The sequence below is a fragment of the Lithobates pipiens genome, unplaced genomic scaffold (assembly GCF_037356315.1).
Source record: "Lithobates pipiens isolate NorthernLeopardFrog02 unplaced genomic scaffold, aLitPip1_a1.2 Scaffold_23, whole genome shotgun sequence".
Classification (NCBI taxonomy): Eukaryota; Metazoa; Chordata; class Amphibia; order Anura; family Ranidae; genus Lithobates; species Lithobates pipiens.
This window is the reverse complement of record NW_027507785.1, coordinates 141,251,392-141,264,876: the sequence shown is the minus strand read 5'-3', so window position 1 is coordinate 141,264,876 and position 13,485 is coordinate 141,251,392. Positions and strand designations below refer to the sequence as shown.

Here is a 13,485-nt window from a genome sequence, read left to right as displayed (position 1 = left end):
TAACAATACTGGGACTGCTAAAGCATTCCCACTAATAAAAAAAGAATAACAATAGTGGGACTGCTAAAGCAGTCCCACTAATAAAAAAAAAATTATCAATAAAAATGCCATAAAACTATCCCCTATTTTGTAGACGCTAATACTTATGCACAAACCAATCAATAAACAAGAATACATATCGGCCTAAACTGAGGTAAAAAAAATTTTATATATTTTTGGGGGATATTTATTATAGCAAAAAGTAAAAAATAATGCGTTTTTTCAAAATTGTCGCTCTTTTTTTGTTTATAGCGCGAAAAAAAAACACCAGAGGTGATCAAATACCACCAAAAGAAAGCTCTATTTGTGGGAAAAAAAGGACATCAATTTTGTTTGGAAGCCACGTCGCACGACCGCGCAATTGTTACTTAAAGCAACACAGTGCCAAATTCCAAACAGTGCTCTGGTCAGGAAGGGGGTAAATCCTTCCGGGGCTGAAGTGGTTAAGCATCAGTAAATCACTGCTTATTTAAAAATGAAGTTTTTTACAAACTTTTTTTTTTTTGATACATGTCCCCCAGGGCAGTACCCAGACCCCCTATAACCATTGTATGCCCAATTACTTGCATATAAGCCTTCAAATTGGCCACTTTTGATTTTTACAGTTTGAGTCCCATAGATTTCAATGGGGTTTCGTTATTCGGTTTTGAACTTTTGCAATGTTTTAACGTTCTCATGCAAACTGAACTGGGGGTCTTTCGGCCCATCCCTACTGTTTAGTCTGGTATAGGAACTTTAACCACTTGACCACTGGGCACTTAACCACTTGCTTACTGGGCACTTAAACCCCCCTCATGCCCAGACCAATTTTCAGCTTTCAGTGCTCTCACATTTTGAATGACAATTACCCAGTCATGCAACACTGTAACCAAATGATTTTTTTGTCCTTTTCTTCATACCAATAGAGCTTTCTTTTGGTGGTATTTGATCACCTCTCGTTTTTTTATTTTCTGCGCTATAAATGAAAAAAGACTGATGAATGAATTTTTCTTCGTTTCTGTGATAAAATTTAGCAAATTAGCAATTTTTCTTCATAAATTTTGGCCACAATTTATACTACTACACATCTTTGGTAAAAATAACCCAAATTATTGCATATTATATAATCTGTGTGAAATTTATAGAGTCTACAAGCTATGGTGCAAATCATAAAGATTTGCAAAAAAAAATCACATCTTATGTACTAAGGCCTATCTCCATTCTTGAGACCCTAACAAGCCAGGAAAGTACAAATGCCCCCCAAATGACCCCTTTTCGGAAAGTAGACATTCCAATGTATTTAGTAAGAGGCATGGTGAGTTATTTTAAGTTGTCATTTTTTTCCCACAATTCTTTGCAAAATTAAGATCTTTTTTCACAAAATTTTCATTGTAATAGCTTATTTCTCCCACACGGAATGTGCATACCACAAATAACACCCCAAAATACATACTCCTACTCCTCCTGAGTATAAGGATACCACATGTGTGAGACTTTTACACAGCCTGACCACATACAGAGGCCTAATTTTGAAGTAGCACCTTCAGGCATTCTAGGAGCATAAATTAGACATTTCATTTCTCAACCACCTATTACAGTTTTGAAAGCCCTGGAGCACCAGGGCAATGGAAACGTCCAGAAAATGACCCCATTTTGGAAAGCTAACACCCCAACGTATAATCTATGAGGCATAATGAGTCTTTTCAATGGTTAATTTTTTTCCAGAAGTTTTTGGAAAATGTGGAAAAAAATGAAAACACATTTTTTTTACACAAAGTTGTCCGTTTATAAGATATTTCCAACGCATAGCATTTACATAGCAAAAATAACACCCCAAAATACATTCTACTACTCCTCCTGAGTATGGCAATACCACATGTGTGAGACGTTTACACAGCCTGGCCACATACAGAGGCGCAACATGCAAGGAACACCGTCGGCGTTCCAGGGACACATAGCCTGCACATACCAAGAATTACACCCCCAAATACATTATGCTGAGCAAAGGGTAAAGAAAAGATTACCTGTGGTTTTAGAAGCGCAGTTGTCCACAGGAGGATATCACTGGTCCAGGCAGCAGGCAGGGACTTGGTCAGCAACAGCGAACACAGTTTTTCAGGCAGCAGGCAGGGATATTGTCCATATACAGTCCAGGGTCAGTGCAGAGATATTGTCAGCAGTGCCAAAAATATTGGTCCTGGTAGTAGGCAGGTCCTTGTGGTGTGGTCAGTGCGGCATGACGGCAGTAAGTCCTACAGGTAGCAGACAGAAGTAGGGCCTCGTTCAGGACAGAATGGGGATAGGGGTAGAGGCTTCTCCCTCCCAAATCTCTTTGAAGCCTCCGAGTCTCCAGACCCTAATCTAGGAATAAGAAAACAAAGAAAATTGTTTTCTTCATCCAGAAAAACTATACTGGAGCCCCTCACATATGTGAGACCCCGTAATGAATCCCACTAGTCCAGTTGCAGAATACAAGATCAGTCCAAGAGGCAGGCAAATATCGTGGTCAAACAGTCCAAGGTCAGTTCCAGATCAGTACAGAATCGTTAGGCAGAAGCATGGTCGAATAACAGTCCAGGGTCAGTTCCAGATCAGGCAGCGGTATGTACAGAATCGGCAGGCATAAGAGTGGTCAAATAACAAGCCAGGGTCAGTTACAGAGCAGGCAGTGGCATAAGGGGTGTGAAGGTGTATGAAGGCAGGAACTGAGGATTATGTTTACCATACTTCACTAAAAATTTATTGAAGTATGGTAACGCCGAAAACAGTCACCTATGTAGAGGCCTGGTTGGGAAGGACATTGTGCACAATAATAAGATGCGTCTCTTCTGACTCCTGCTCTGGTACACACCTTACATCTTTTTTGACGTCTTTGGCCTGTTGGTTTGGGAGGGATTTTATCGGGAAAGTGGCGCTCGGAGAGTCGACTAATAATATCTGATCGGATATTTTCTGGTGGGCCGTTTGGGAAAATAAGGGCAGTGAAAACTTCCTCCTGGTAGCCAAAGAAATGTTTGGGGTTTTGGGTGGAGTTGCGGTAAATGACATAGGAATTGTAAATGGGCAATTGAAAAAAAAAAAATTGCTACTTTTTTGTACCAATGGTATGTCCGTCTTGTGGCAAGATATGGTTCCATCATTTGGTCGTTGAAGTCGACTCCCCCCATGAACAAATTGTATTCATAAATGCATTTTGTTTTTTTTACGGGGCCATTCCTTCTGGGGATTTCCACAAAGGTATCATTGTGGATAGAAGACAACATATACACATCCCTTCTGTCCCTCCACTTCACTGCCAGAACCTCCTTGTTTCTCAGACTTGCGGTTTCTCCTTTTCGCAGCTTCTTATTCACAAGATTTTGAGGAAAGCCCTTCTGATTCCTTTTTACGGTGCCACATGCTGGCGTCTTCTTCCGGTGAAGGTTGTGGAACAGGGGCAGAGATGTGTAGAAGTTATCTACATACAGGTGGTAGCCTTTATCCAATAGGGGGTATATGAGGTCCCAAACAACTTTTCTGCTGGATCCCAAGTAGTCCGGACAATTAGGGGGCTGCAGCTGGGTGTCCTTCCCTTCGTACACTATGAATGAATATGTGTACCCTGTGGCTCGGTCACATAATTTGTAGATCTTCACCCCATAGCGGGCCCTTTTGCTGGGCATAAATTGCTTCATTTTAAGCCTACCACTAAATTTAATAAGGGACTCATCCACACATATGTGTTGGTCCGGGGTAAACAATTTGGGGAATGTTTGTGTGAAATAATTAAGTATTGGACGAATTTTGTAAAGCCTGTCGTAATTTGGGTCATTTCGTGGAAGGCACTGGGAATTGTCGCTGAAATGTAAGAACCTCAGGATCATCTGATACCTGGTTCTGGGCATTACAGCGGAGAAGAGCGGTGTGTGGTGGAGGGGGTGGGTTGAGCAATAGGTACGAAATAGATTTTTTTTGTTGAGTCCCATGTTAAATGTGAGGCCTAAAAAAACCTTGAACTCCTCCACTGTTGGGTCTCTCCATTCGTAGGGACGGGCATGTCGGATTTTTCAAAATAAATTGTTGTGCATACAGGTTGCACTGGGCCACAATTGACGACAACATATCCTCCGTAAAAATGAAATTAAAAAAATCTATTGGGGTAAAATTCTCAGTGTCAACCTGGACTCCTGGCTGGGCAGTGAAAGGGGGAACATTGGCCTCTCCTGAATTAGGAGGAAGCCATAAGGGGTTCTGAAGGGCATAGGGAAGGCCGGCATGGCTCCTAACCCTTTGGGGCTGAGATGACACCCCACTGGTACTTGGCCTTTCTTGCCGGGGCACTGCGGTGCTGGTGGATGGCACTGCGGTTCTGGTGGACGGCACTGCCTCACTAGAATGCCTTCGTTTGATGGGCCGGATATCTTCCTCCTCGGATTCAGTCAGTGTTTCACTGCTGAGGACTGGCTCATAATTTATGTCGGCTTCAGAATCCGAATCTGAAAAAGAATCTGAAGTGGAGAGCTCCCTGTTGCTCTCGTCAGCCGTGGAAAGAATTTTGTACGCCTCCTCGGTGGAAAAGACTTGTTTAGCCACGGTTGCTGGTTAAGCCTGCACTGATGGGCACTGATCAGGTGGCACTGATGTGCACTGATTGATGGCACAGATGTGCACTGAAGAGGTGGCACAGATGTGTACTGTTGAAGCAGCACAGAGGTGGCACTGATGAGTTGGCACAGATGGGCACTGATGAGTTGGCACAGATGGGCACTGATGAGTCGGCACAGATGTGCACTGATTGTACAGATGTGCACTGTTTAGGTGGCACAGATGGGCGCTTTTGAGGTGGCACAGATGGGCGCTTTTGAGGTGGCACAGATGGGCGTTTTTGAGGTGGCACAGATGGGTGATTGAGGTGGCACAGATGGGCGCTGTTGAGGCGGCACAAATGGGCACTGATGGGTCGGCACAGATGTGGCACTGATGTGCACTGATGGCACAGATGTGCACTGAAGAGGTGGCACAGATGTGTACTGTTGAAGCAGCACAGAGGTGGCACAGATGGGCACTGATGAGTCGGCACAGATGTGCACTGATGAGTCGGCACAGATGTGCACTGATTGTACAGATGTGCACTGTTTAGGTGGCACAGATGGGCGTTTTTGAGGTGGCACAGATGGGCGTTTTTGAGGTGGCACAGATGGGTGCTTTTGAGGTGGCACAGATGGGCGCTGTTGAGGCGGCACAAATGGGCACTGATGGGTCGGCACAGATGTGCACTGATTTATTGCACAGATGTGCAGATTTATTGCACAGATGTGCACTGATGAGGCGGCAGATGGGCACTGCTGAGTCTGCACAGATGGGCACTGCTGAGTCTGCACAGATGGGCACTGCTGAGTCTGCACAGATGGGCACTGCTGAGGTGGCACAGATGGGCACTGCTGAGGTGACACAGATGGGCACTGCTGAGGTGACACAGATGGGCACTGCTGAGGTGACACAGATGGGCACTGCTGAGGTGACACAGATGGGCACTGATGGGTCGGCACAGATGTGCACTGATTTATTGCACAGATGTGCACTGCTGAGGCGGCACAGATGGTACAGATGGGCACCAATTGGTACAGATGGGCACCGATTGGCACTGGCGGTGCACAGGTGGGCACTGGCGGTGCACATGTGGGCACTGACGTTGCACAGATGGTGCACATGTGGGCACTGGCGGGGTAAAGATGGGCACTGGCGGGGTACAGATGGGCACTGGCGGGCACAGATGGCACAAAAACACTTTTTTTCTTAACTCACAGAATCTCTCTCCTCACGCTGTCTCTGTGTGAGGAGACAGATTCGGCAATGGGAGATGATCTCATTTGTTTACATTTGAGATCATCACCCATTGGAGGCGGCGATCGCGCTGTAAACGGCCGCTGTGATTGGCCATTCACAGCGATCTGTGATTGGCTGTGTCCAGGGGACACGGCCAACACAGATTTTCCCCGATGCGCGCTCCCGGGAAAGCGCGGGGAGCCATTAAAGGGGACGACGTCAATAGACGTAGTCCCGGCATTCGAGATCCGCGCTGTAGCCGTCATTTGACTATAGCGCGGATCTCAAGTGGTTAAACAACCTTAATAACCAGACCAATTTTCAGTTTTCGGTGCTCTCACATTTTGAATGACAATTACTCAGTCATGCAACACTAGACCTATATGAAATTTGTGTCCTTTTTTTCACACAAATGGAGCTTTCTTTTGATGGTATTTAATCACCGCTCGTTTTTTTAATTTTGTGCTATAAAAGAAAAAATACAGAAAATCCTGTAAAAAAAATAATTTTTCTTTGTTTCTGTTATAAAATTTAGCAGATTAGTAATTTTTTTCTTCATAAATTATGGCCACAATTTATACTACTACATATCTTTGGTAAAAATAAGTACAAATTGGTGGATATTATTTGGTCTTTGTGAAAGTTATAGAGTCCACAAGCTATGGTGCCAATATCTGAAAATTTATCACACCTGAAGTATTGACGGCCTATTTCAATTCTTGAGACCCTAACATGCCAGAAAAGTACAAATACCCCCCAAATGACCCCTTTTTGGAAAGGAGACATTCCAAGGTATTTAGTAAGAGGCATGATGAGTTTTTTGAAGTTGTGTTTTTTTTTTTTTTCACAAAACTGTCATATTATCCATTTATTTCTCACACACAGCATATGCATACCACAAATTACACCCCAAAACACATTCTGCGATTACTCCCGAGTACGGTGATACCACATGTGTGAGACTTTTACACAGTGTGGCCACATACAGAGGCCCAACATGCAGGGAGCGCCATCAGGCGTTCTGGAGCACCCAGGACAATTCTGACATTTCTCTCCTACATGTAAAAATCATCATTTATTTGCTAGAAAAATTACATAGAATCCCAAAACATTATATATGTTTTTTTTAAGCAAACACCCTGGAGAATACAGGTGGTCGTTGCAACTTTTTATCTCGCACGGTATTTGCGCAGCAATTTTTCGAATGCTTTTTTTGGAAAAATAACTGTTTTGTGCTTAAAAAAAAAAAACACAGTAAAGTTAGCCCAATTTTTGCATAATGTGAAAGATGAAGTTACGCTGAGTAAATAGATACCTAACATGTCACTCTTCAAAATTGCACACGCTTGTGGAATGGCGCCAAACGTCGCTACTTAAAAATCCCCATAGGCGACGCTTTCAATTTTTTTTACTGGTTATATGTTTTGAGTTACAGAGGAGGTCTAGGGCTCTCGCTCTAACGTTCGCAGCGATACCTCACATATGTGGTTTGAACACCGTTTTCATATGTGGGCGGGACTTGCGTATGCGGTCGCTTCTGCATGCGAGCACATGGGGACAGGGGCGCTTTAAAAAAAAAAATAATTTTATTGTTCATTTTACTTTATTTATTTGAGTTTGACATTTTTTTTCCCCAAAAATAAATTTTTTGATCACTTTTATTCCTATTACAAGGAATGTAAACATCCCTTGTAATAGGAATATGGCATGACAGGTCCTCTTTACAGTGAGATATGGGGTCAATAAGACCCCACATCTCACCTCTAAGCTGGGAAGCCTGAAATAAAAAATTTTTAAAAAGATTCTGGATTTGATCGTATTGGCGAGTCGGTAGAAGCACCGGAGGGCGGCGGGAGGGGGGGGGGATGTCTATGGCTGGGTATTGCAGGGTATCACCGACTATGGCTGGGTATCTCCGAGTATGGCTGGGTATCTCCGGGTATGGCAATTTATGGCAGGGTATTGCAGAGTATTGGCTGGAATTGTACTGCAGAGTATTGGCTGGAATTGTACTGCAGAGTATTGGCTGGAATTTTACTGCAGAGTATTGGCGGGTACTGCAGAGTATTGGCGGGTACTGCAGAGTAATGGCAGGGAATTGAGGGGTTAAATTTCGTGTGAGCAGCGATGTGGGCACTGCAGATGCAGCCCACAGCGCTGCTGACACCGATCTCTTCCCCCTCCGCTGTACTGATCGGTACAGAGAGGGGGAGGGAGGAACCGGCGTCATAACATGACGCCGGTTTGTTTTACAAGTGATCACTCCGTCATTTGACGGAGCGATCACGTGGTAAACGGCGATCACCGTGATCCGTGATGCGCCGGGTCCTATGGACCCGGCGGTCACGGATGCTCTCGAGTGCGCGCCCCAGGGGGCGTGCGAGAGCGGAATTCTGGGAGGACGTCATATGACGGCCTCCCAGAGTTAAACAACCGCCCTGTAGCCGTCATTTGGCTATGGGCCGGTTGTTAAGTGGTTAATATATTACAGATATAATATACAACTCTTATCAGCTGGTTCTATAATACTACTGCACAATGTTTGGGCATGAGCATTCATTGACAGTATCTGACAAAAGTGAGTACAACCCCTTACATTTTTTGTGAATATTTTATTATTTATATCTTTTCATGTGACAACTCTGAAGAAATTACACTTTTCTACAATGTAAAGTAGTGAGTGTATAGGTTGTATAACCATGTACATTTTTTGTGCCCTCAAAATAACTCAACACACAGCCATTAATGTCTAAACCGCTGGCAACAAAAGTGAGTTCGTCCTAAGGGAAAAGGTCAAAATTGGGCCCAATTAGCCATTTTCCCTCCCTGGAGTCATGTGACAAGGTCTCAGATGTGAATGGGGAGCAGCTGTGTTAAATTTTGTGTAATCGTTCTCACTCTCTCATACTGGTCACTGGAAGTTCAACATGGCACCTCATGGTAAAGAACTCTGAGGATCTGAAAAAAATAATTGTTGCTCTACATAAAGATGGCCTCAGCTATAAGATTGCCAACACACTGAAACTGAGCTGCAACCTGGTGGCCAAGACCATACAGCGGTTTAGCAGGACAGGTTCCACTCAAAACAGGCCTTGCCATGGTCTACCAAAGAAGCTGAGTGCACATGCTCTGCACCATATCCAGAGGTTGTTTTTGGGAAATAGACATATGAGCACTGCCAGCATTGCTACAGAGGTTGAAAGGGTTGGGGGTCAGCCTGTCAGTGCTCAGACCATATGTCACACACTGCATCAAATTGGTCTGCATGACTGTCATTCCAGAAGGAAGCCTCTTCTAAAGATGATGCACAAGAAAGCCTGAAAACAGTTAACTGAAGACAAGCAGACTAAGGACTTGGATTACTGGAACCATGTCTTGTGGTCTGATGAGACCAAGATAAACTTATTTGGTTTAGATGGTGTCAAGCATGTGTTGTGGCAACCAGGTGAGGAGTACAAAGACAAGTGTATCTTGCCTACAGTCAAGCATTGTGGCGGGAGTGTCATGGTCTGGGGCTGGAGTACTGCCGGAACTGGAGAGCTACAGTTCATTGAGGGAAACATGAATGCCAACATGTACTGCAACATACTGAAGCAGAGAATGATCCCTTCGGAGACTGGGCCGCAGGGCAGTATTCCAACATAACGACCCCTAACACACTATCAAGACGACCACTGCCTTTCTAAAGAAGCTGAGGGTAAAGGTGATGGACTGTCCAAGCATGTCTCCAGACCTAAACCCTATTGAGCATCTGTGGAGCATCCTCAAATGGAAGGTGGAGGAGCGCAAGGTCTCTAACATCCACCAGCTCCGTGATATCGTCATGGAATTGTAGAAGAGGACTCCAGTTGCAACTTGTGAAGCTCCGGTGAACCCCATGCCCAAGACGGTTAAAGTGGTTGTAAATCAGCATAAAAAACCCTAATGAACACTGCTTGTAGATATCTCCTTACTTGCTTAGTATTGTGGTAATCCTTTTTGTTCTTTAGAATGAAGTCACTGGAGCATGCCCATATCTTCCCTGATTTACGGCACACTCTGTGTGCTCATCTGTCTATTATCAGGACTTCCTACGGCACAACACGGAAATCCCACAAGACTGCATAATCACTCAGAGCTTCCTACTACACTCTGTGACATCACATGGAGTGTTAACCTGGGCATCCGACAGCATTACCGCAGTCTTATTAGCTGAAGCTGATAAGACTGACATAGGCAAACACTAGATAATCGGCACACGTAAATACTATGAAATAAACCATATCAGCTATGAGCAGCGAAACAGGGTTGCCATAGAAAAGTTAGATTGAGAAGGAGGCTTGGTTAACAGTACAGGAAGTGCTCAATGTAAAGGCAGAAATACCCTCTACTGTGGACTCCGAAAACAATACTTAAGATGGCACTGCCTTACCCCTGGACACAAGTTTTTTTTTTTTAACGTTTCTTTAAACAGTAAGTAATATGCGATTTGGGCTGGATTACAGTGGCTATAGTTTGATAATTACTTATTGTAATGGACTAAATGAAAAGAAGCATCAGAGTAGGAGAGTTTACTTTTGACATTTTTACTTAGGGGTGTACTCACTTTTGTTGCCAGCAGTTTAGACATTAATGGGTGTGTGTTGAGTTATTTTGAGGGGACATCTAATTGACACTATTATACAAGCTGTATACTCACTACTTTTACATTGTAGCAAAGTGTAATTTCTTCAGTGTTGTCACGTGAAAAAATATAATAAAATATTTACAAAAATGTGAGAGGTGTACTCTTGTGAGATACTGTAAATCACCATACAGTATGTACACTTTAAAGTCATTTCCTTTCCCAGCTTTTCTCAATTAAGGCAAAGCTTCCTTTTTTGTATACTGAACCATAGCTTCATCTTTTTGACTCTAGGAAAGGACAATGAAAACATCAGCTCAATAATGGGTATTTTTTTCTTTATTAAATATTAATTGGTATCAAATTGGTTGGCCCAAAAAATCCAGAATGTGTAACAATATGATAGTATTCAATTTTGTGTCGCGATTGTCATCATTGCATACAATTTGGTGTACTGTATTGGCCTATTTTGTAACTAAACAAAAATAAACATAAGAATAACAACAAAGAAACTATCAGAAGATGCAAGGAAGGCAGAAGGATGGGTGGGGGGTGGACAAAGAGGATGGGAGAAGGGACTAAAAATCTAAAGGTAGGCATAAAATTTGAAAACTAAAAGTAATTTTTTTACCAAATTGTTAGCATCTACAGGTATGTCTCAGATTTGAATAGATAAGTGGGTTAGGTCTATCTGGTAATTATTTGAGGATTTGTAAGCTAACCAGTATGCCCATGTTTTATTGTATCGTTCGTGAAAGCGTATTGTTTAGCTGTAACCATTCATTTATTTTCTTTCTTTTTTTACGTTTTCTTTCTTAATTTAATCAAGATGATGTTAGTGTATATACAGAAGCGGTCCCCTACTTACAAACATCCGACTTACAAACGACCCCTACTTACAAACGGAGGGAGACAACAGGAAGTGAGAGGAAATCTACTCCTATGATGGGAAATTTACTCCTGTAAGATGTTTTATCACCAGTCCGTGTTTCCCTAACAGCCCAAAATTTTCAAAATCCAATTGTCATTGGGACAGAAAGTGAGGCGAAATCTTCTGAACAAGGGGACATACAGGGCACATACAGCTAAACAAATGTTACAGGGGTAACATTCCCTATGCTATCCAAAAAGCTTAAAAATAGATTTTTTGGCTGGAGCTACACTTAAAAAATGTACCTGTTCCGACTTACAAACAGATTCAACTTAAGAACAAACCTACAGTCCCTATCTTATTTGTAACCTAGGGACTGCCTGTAAATCAAATCATATCTTGTATAGTTAGTATGGATATTGTATTTGTAGTCTTTGGTGTCAAGGTTCTGGCACCACGAGGTGTCTAATATGTGGGCTTATGTATTATGTAGATTTATGTATTAAATTTTCTTTTTGCTAAAGTCTAGGAGACCTATTTGGGAGGGGTTTCATTTTCTCAGAAGCATATTATAGTAATCTTCATCTGAGCTAATGCTTGTAGCATCGATTGTAGTTTGGCTTAGCCTTTGACATTCTAGGTTATATAACATATAGATGACCTATTTGGGAGTCTGAGAGATTACAGTGATAGTGACCGCTTTTCCTTGTCAAAAAGATATTATTGAAGATACAATAGAGTATTTGACAATAGGTTAAGTACATAATATACAACAGAAGTAATGAAGCTCAGATTTATATATTCAATACAATGTAAATGATATATTCAACTATAATTACTACTATAACAATAACGCATATTAATGGTATGGTTTATTAGAGGAATTAGCTTCTGAAGTAGGAAAGAGCTTCAAAATCATAATAGGAATAGATAGAGAAGAAAGCAAAGATAGGAAGAGAAGAAACAAGGAAGGTAAGAAGAGAGGTCCGCAAGGTCGAGTCGAGGGCCTCCATATCACTCAGAATCCATATACTGTAATCACTTACCCATTGGGTCAGCTACCATGGTAATAGAACTTCTTTGTTAAAATTTGATGGTAAATAATTTTTTATCCATGGATGCCATACTTTTTCAAATTTGATAAGCTTGTCAGCTTCAAGAGCTGCCATTTTGGCTTGCATCATAGCGTTATTCATCCTATTCACTACCTCATCCACAATCAATGAAGGGGATTTCCAGGCTCATGCAAGTATTTGTTTTGCTGCGGTGAATAAATTGACAATTCATTTAAATTGGGTGTGTGTTAGAAGGTCTTGCCTTCGATTAATGAGTGCCATTGAGGGATCTGGGGTAATGGATATTCCTAACATTTTAGATGCTATAGTAAAGATCTCATTCCAATAAATTTGAGCTTTGCGACATGACCATCAAATGTGGAAATGTGTTCCTAACTCAGCGCATCCACGGTAACAATCTGAGTAGTTATGCACATATTGCGCTATTCTAGCCGGTACAAGGTACCATCTTATTAGTACTTTATAATTTGCCTCTACAGCTAATATATTGGGAGAGGCTGTTTTGGTTGCTAACCAGACTTGATTCCATTCTGTGTTTTCAAGTGTTTGTTCTAAGTCCACCTCCCATTTCTGGACATAAGCTGGTTTCTCTGTTTCAGGTTTAGCTAACAATTGAACATATAAGGTTGAGATTATGCCCCTAGCATGAGGGTCGTTTTTACAATATTTTTCAAAGTTAGTTAAATTAGTTAGTGAACTGTCTATGGTTAAAATTGTTTATCTGGAGGTACCTAAATAGTTCTTATTGCGGTATTCCATAATTATCACAGAGGGTTGGGAAAGGGATAAAAGATGAGGAATTCACAAATTTGTGCATCTGCAGCATATCTCTTCTAGCCCATGCTCTGAAAGATCTAGGAGATACCCATGCTGGATAAAATGCAGGGTTTTTGTAAAAAGATAGATAATTATGTAATGATTGCAACTGATTTATTAATTTGCATCTGTCCCATAGGGAAACAAAATGTTTTGTAATTGGATTACGCAACCCTCTACGATCTCTCGGTGAGAGCCAAATCAGATTTGCCATTGACAAGGGATCACATTCAACAGCTTCGATCGATACACATAGAGGGGATTCATGTAGTGCATGATATTTAGTTAATGATGCT

At 42.1% G+C, this 13,485-nt stretch overlaps 1 protein-coding gene across 2 annotated transcripts in view; it reads left to right on the top strand.

Annotated features, from left to right (window-relative positions):
• The window catches only part of FAM83F (family with sequence similarity 83 member F), a 450,556-nt gene that overhangs the window by 292,333 nt on the left and 144,738 nt on the right, over positions 1-13,485 (top strand). The window lies entirely within an intron of this gene.